Raw genomic sequence first — 6,359 nt, 5'->3', positions numbered from 1 at the left:
AAGGGGCGGGGGGGGGGCGAATTACATTCCGCGGGGCAGGCCTTCCATTAAACGACGCCTCGAGTGAATCGCTCGAACGCTGATTTATTTATGATACGTACGCGCGAGCGAACGCACTTTAAGCTCGTGCGAAACGCAGCGCGCGTAACACACCGGCGCTACTGTATGCGGGCGCGCTCGATTTGCGCTCAGCGGTGATCCTCGCAACGTTACATTACAGCCCGATAAGTGACGTCCCCGTGACCGTAATTCACGGGAAATGACAGATTTTATTGGCGGGCGGGCTGTAAAACGGCCGATAATTAGCCGGCCGGTAATCAGTATCGTTCAGCCGGCGGCTCGGTGTATCGTTGAGAAAGACCCGGCGGACGTACGATTTCCATATATCGTCCGATCCGATCTGCGTGCCTCCTGTCCTTCGATCGGCCGCTATTTCTCATCGGGTTAATAATTTTCCACGAACGACGACGATGGCTAGATTCGTATCGGCTACGACAGCGGCGGCGGCTACAGCGGCAGCGGCGACTATCCGCAAAGTCACCTGACTTGTTTTTCTGCATGACAGAAAGCGTCGCCCGAGGAAACGTATCACGCGTCACGGATCATCTGCGATTTTACATTGACACGTAGGCTTAATAGAGCGAACACCGTGTGTATTCATATTGAACGGCACGCCTGCGCGCCGGATAATCATGCGATCTCCCGGTCAATCGCGGTAATTACGAATCACAGGCCGCTTCAGACGACAAACGGCGAATAAAGCTTCGGGACGGGAAATGCGAGAGAGAGTGAGGGGGGAGAGATTGGTGAAAAAGTTAATAAATATTTCACGGGCGTGCGTGCGTAATAACCGCTTGAAAAATCACCGACGGCCTTAAATAAACCGAGCTCGACGTTTAACGCGTATCCGTCCGAGATCCAATTTACCGCTCGCATGTATAATCCTCAATCATCCGACCGACACAGTGAGATCGCGCATTAATTAATCAAAATAGGTCAGCATTATTTGCCGAATGAAAACCCGCTATTTGCGCGTTTGCGCACACACCCTGGCCGCCCGATGCGGAAAAAAACGGGCTCATTCTTACGTCATTATGTTGTTACACCTTTCGGGTTAATGATAACCTCGACGACGGGGCGGGGGTATATCAGCGTGTTCGACGAGTTACACATCAAATCGAGAGTCAACAAATTACAGCGCCGGTTAATGAGAGACCCGTTTCGACTTTGAAGAGAGCCGCGTAATTATTAAATCGTTAAGGTGGGTTCCTTACACGGACAGGTACATCGGCCTTCGCGAGAGCAGGACTGGTCGATATTTAAATTCACCGATTTGGACGAAACGCGATAGTCCGCGATGTATCGGCGGAAATGGTACGTTGGGAAAAAGATTTTCTCAAATTTAATCAATTTTATCGCATCCAAACAAATTTCCTCATCGGTGTGCTCCGATGAAAACTAATGTTACGATTAATAAGTACGAAGTCTTGTACGTAGTCTTCGTCGCTTTATTTGTGAATCGATGAGCGATAATTAAAACGTGGAGAAAATATCTTTACGTTTTCCCCGTAGAAAAATACGAAATAATTAAATCATATCGTTTGTATAAATAAAACGACTTATAACGTTGAGAAATATACAGTGCGAGTATAAACTCAAGTAATTTAATATATAATGGGAATAATATTATCCTGTTTCGTTTAATTACTTAACTCGGACGATACTCGTAAGTAGCCGCAAAAATGTCCACTGTCTCATTTAAATAAGCTAATATGCGCAAAGCTATCGTACCATGAATTTTTCGTATTTTCTACGCATCTCTCCCGCCTCGCCATAGTGCTTTGTGTCCTTAATTAAAAGTTACGCGCATATTAATACGTAACTAACGATCGTGTTATTTATCCTCTAAGCGTATCTCTCATTCCCGCCATTTATTTACGAACAACCACCATTGTGTTGGTATTTGAATTTATGCGGAAACATCTTTTATGAATTCTTTTTTTCCGTAGAGCAAAATATTACAGTCCGTAAAAAAATCTCGGAATTTAATTCTCTGAAATTGTTGAAACGGTAAAAGCGCCCTCCCTAAATACGGCAGCTCAGATATTCGACGTATAAAAACCCATTTTAACACGACGGACCTACTAAATTTCATAAAAAAAAAGAAAATAAGAAAACAAAAATACATATTATATAGTTGTTATTATTGCACTGAGGTTCGCCTCGCCTCGATACTTCGATCAATCTCCTTCCGAAATTCATGCAGCTTTTACGACACGGTCTTTTTTCGTCTCTGAAAGAATACGATGACATCACAAAGGCCCGCATGCGGATGATTCCGGTGAATGGACGTGATTAATTTCGCAGGGTAAATAACCTTTTTGTACTACTCCGATCCATCACTTGACGAACAATGCGCGCGTATCCTGGTACCGGCGCCTTGCCTGCTTCATTCTTATAGCCGCGTAGCCGTAGCGTAAATCACATATAAATATTTGTCCGACAATACGTCCATTGACAGTTCGTTCGATAACGCGCGATGGGCGCATTATTGGAGATTTTTAATTGCATAAATCAGCGGCGGAATCGCGGCTGTTGCCTGCATAAATATATTTCTCCTCTCGCTTCGTTCTTATTCTGTAAAATGCGAGTAAAATATCGCAATATGAAGCGTACACGATGGCTGTCGCGCGGAATAGAAATTTATTATGCCGGCCGTTTAATTTATTATCCGAGCTGCTTACGGTGAGACTTACGGAAAGGAACAAAAAAAAAACAGGCGCATTACGGATTTAATAACTCGATAACTCTCCGGTCACGTGGGTGTAATCGGTTTGACGCGATCGTATTCGCGAGCGCGAACAGGACTTTTTTTCCCCAAATCGTCCAATCACGAAAGTGGATTGCACGACGGCGTTTAACGCCACGACGCCGATTTCGCTGTCGTTCGTGTGACGGCGACAGTGACGGAATTTCGTTTGACAGAAATCTCCCGCGGCCAGTCGATATTAATTACGTTTTCTCGCGTTTATTGTTATAAACGAGAACGTGTTGCGGCGAATGCATGTAATTCGAGAACCGACAAGCCGTGAAGCACTTGAAAGGCGTAAGATTAATGGCAGCCCCTCCAGCTAACCGGGCGCTTTTTGCAGCGCGATGAGAATCGTTTCGCGTCCGAAAAAACAGCTACTTATCAGCATAACAATCGCGAGATCATTCGTGTCATGCGATTCGGGCCCGGATGTTGCCGTGATAATTATGTCAACGTCGGAAAGATTCGACGGTATTAAGCGGTAGTAAGCGCCGACACGCTCGTGGGGATTGACCTTCCGCGTTTCTCGCGTTTTCAGTCTCGTTTCGCGCTATTTTCGCGTGTGATTACACTGAAAAACGTGTCATCGTTCAAATAATATTTACTTGATCCAAGTAAAATGGTTACTCCAACATTCTTGAGTAAATATTTCATACACGTAGAAATATAATTCTCTATATACAAATATATTTCTTTCGTATAAGTAGACATTTACTTGTTGAATTTTTTGCGACAAATATTAAATTCATAATGTTGATAATATCAGAATTTATTTTTAGATAATAAATTACTCCGAACCGAAAAATCTAAATTTAAAAATACCAGGTTCCTTCAGTGGAAAAAAGTATTATATAATTTTAACAAATACTCTCTGAAATTTAGAAACATTTTACATTTACATTCACTTACAAATTATGGTGTTATTGCATTCAAATAAATATTTACTACAAACCATTCAAATATGTTTAAATTAATAAAAATATTACGTGATTTATAAAAAGCTGAAAAACAGGTGATTACTTGATTCCAGCATTTTTTTCCCGCATATCCACGCGTCCTGATGTTCGTTGAAAATTCGATCCCGAAGCCTCTCGCTATTCTCGTTATCTGTTTTCTTAGTTACTGGTTTCTCGTTTTTGTTCCTCCCTCTCTCTCTCTCCCTCCCTCCCTCTCACCCTCCTTCCTATCCCTCTCTCTTTCTCTCTTGCTTGCGAGCGCGATGCGAATAAACATTTATCCGGAGAAGTACCACCCACTTCCGGCCGAACGTCAATTAGAGACATGTGTAAGGGCTGGGCGCGGAATGCGTGTTTACTCGTCGCAGATTCTCATCATCCTCCAACGACACTCGAGTAGTCGTTAGTCTCTACGCCGGTGTCCTCTCGTTCTATACAGCATATTACAGGCGCGACAACTCAATCGAGATGACGCGAAGCGCTTTAAAACTTACCTGCCTACGCCCCGCTCTTATTAATATTCCACGGTTGTACCGTAAGTGGCTACGTCTGTTGCACCGACGTCGAACGCGCATCGTCGAGTGTGCAATTACGCCGATGATTATAATTGACGCGTCGCGACGCCTCGCGCTCACTTCGGAAATAAAAGCGAATTCAAGACGGCATCAATTAAGACTTTCAACGCCGCGTTGAACTACGTGGCGTGAATTATAACGCCATTGTTCTCCGCACGGTATCGTAATGCCGCGCGGTCGACGACGCGTTACGACGACGTCACTCATAATGATCCCGGGCAGGATTGAATAAACTAACTCTTTTTTTCAAGTTAAGTTAGAAGTTCGTGGCCTATACAATTAATTTAATTAAATTAAAAGTAACCTAAACAAAAACTAATTAGGAGTTGAATTAAAATTAAATTAACTTATTAAAGTTACAATTTAATCATGCAAAACTACATATATGTAGTTTAGGAGAAGAATAGTTAACTTCTAACTTCTAATTTAAATTACTGTACCCAACCTTGGATTCCGGTACACGGAAAAAAGGAATTATCCATATTATACGCAACTAAAATTTAGTTATCAGATCTAGTTTTTAGCTATAGGAGCTAAATTAACTAAATTTCAGTTATACTATACAGGCAGTTAATTTTTACCTATGGAAGCTAATTTTTAACCGTGGGAGCTAATTCTTTTTTCCGTGTACAATTGGTAAAATTTCTACCGGGGACGTTAAACTTTACAATCGCTAAAGTACCGGGGCGGTCAATATTGCCAATAAATAAATCATATAAAAATAACATATCAGAAATAATTTCCTGCTCTAAGGATAAAATACACGGGACAAAATCCACAGATTTTGTGCTCTTTTCGCGTATTCTCGCTTAAAGTATCGCGACGGAGCGACTGAACGTAATCAAACGAACACCGGTTGCGAATCTTCCCGCTCCTCGAAACTGCAACACGACTTACGGCCATTTCGATCCGATTGTTGCAACGTGCGTTCTCCGCCGCCCTGATATCGAGCGGATTAGAAAACGATGCCGACAAACGCTCTCGCGGTATCGATAGATGTCAATCCGTTCGCTCGTACACGCGGAAACCCACTTGAGCGCCGCTTGACAGATACTCCCGCGAGGCTAATTACCGATTCCACGTCGCATTAATGAACTTGCTTTGACTTACCCCCACTCGACATCATGCCGGCTCCGGGGCCTTCCCTGGGCTTTCACGAGCGCTCCGCCGCTTCCACTGGGAAGAACGCAAGCCACTCGGTGCGGATTAAGCCGGCGTGCAGCTTGTGCGACATGCGTCGAATATATTACGAAGCTGCGGACTAGTCGATATCATACCGAGAACGGCCGACGGAAAAAAATATACAAATCACGGACTGTCCTTGCCGCGCGGGCGGCCTCCTCGAGCGTCGTGCTCTCGAAGGTACCGATTAAAAATTAAAATTCGCTGACGTTAGTTACTGCTACGTTCGATCGATCATTCGGCGAGGATTAACCTGCGAACGACGAGACGAATGCAAATGATGACGCTCGCGGTCGGCGCGACGATCGTAACTTTAAGCGATTTAGCATAATACCGAAGTTTCCCCGACGCGACAACGTCATCGCGTTCGCGACGTTTCCGAGCGACACGGCCGGGAAACACCGCGAACTGTGAATTCCATTGTCCGCGAAGGATGTCAGAGGTATTCATATTCATATTCCGCCGAGAGAGAGAACGGCCCCGCGGCTCGGCTGGAAAAATTCAGCGACTCACTTCGGAGCCTCCATCATCGGCACGGTCGAACGAATTCCAATTAACGTAACTACCAGGGAGCGTCGCCGTGAAACGATCTCGAAGCAGGCCGCATGGGACGATCGCCGTACGTGAAACGCGTCGCATTTGAGCGTAGGGCTTCTCCGCTACGCGAGTCGATCCCGTCTCTCACCGGCGAAGCCCTCGACGGGCAGGGCGAAACGTACGGCGATAAAAGTGCCTCAACGTCGTCATTCTAGCAGGGAGGAGGAGAGATAACATTGCCCCGTCTCGCCTACCTACCGACCTTCTTTAACATTTCCCTCCCCCCCCCCCCCCCCC

General features: G+C 44.9%; 1 protein-coding gene across 1 annotated transcript in view; it reads left to right on the top strand.

Moving 5' to 3' along the window:
* LOC106743966 (A disintegrin and metalloproteinase with thrombospondin motifs 7-like) overlaps positions 1-6,359 on the top strand; it is a 59,289-nt gene that overhangs the window by 1,614 nt on the left and 51,316 nt on the right. The window lies entirely within an intron of this gene.

This window comes from Dinoponera quadriceps, unplaced genomic scaffold (genome assembly GCF_001313825.1).
Source record: "Dinoponera quadriceps isolate SergipeBrazil2010 unplaced genomic scaffold, ASM131382v1 scaffold1128, whole genome shotgun sequence".
Classification (NCBI taxonomy): domain Eukaryota; kingdom Metazoa; phylum Arthropoda; class Insecta; order Hymenoptera; family Formicidae; genus Dinoponera; species Dinoponera quadriceps.
The sequence above is the reverse complement of the archived record's forward strand: the minus strand, read 5'-3'. Positions and strand labels throughout refer to the sequence as shown.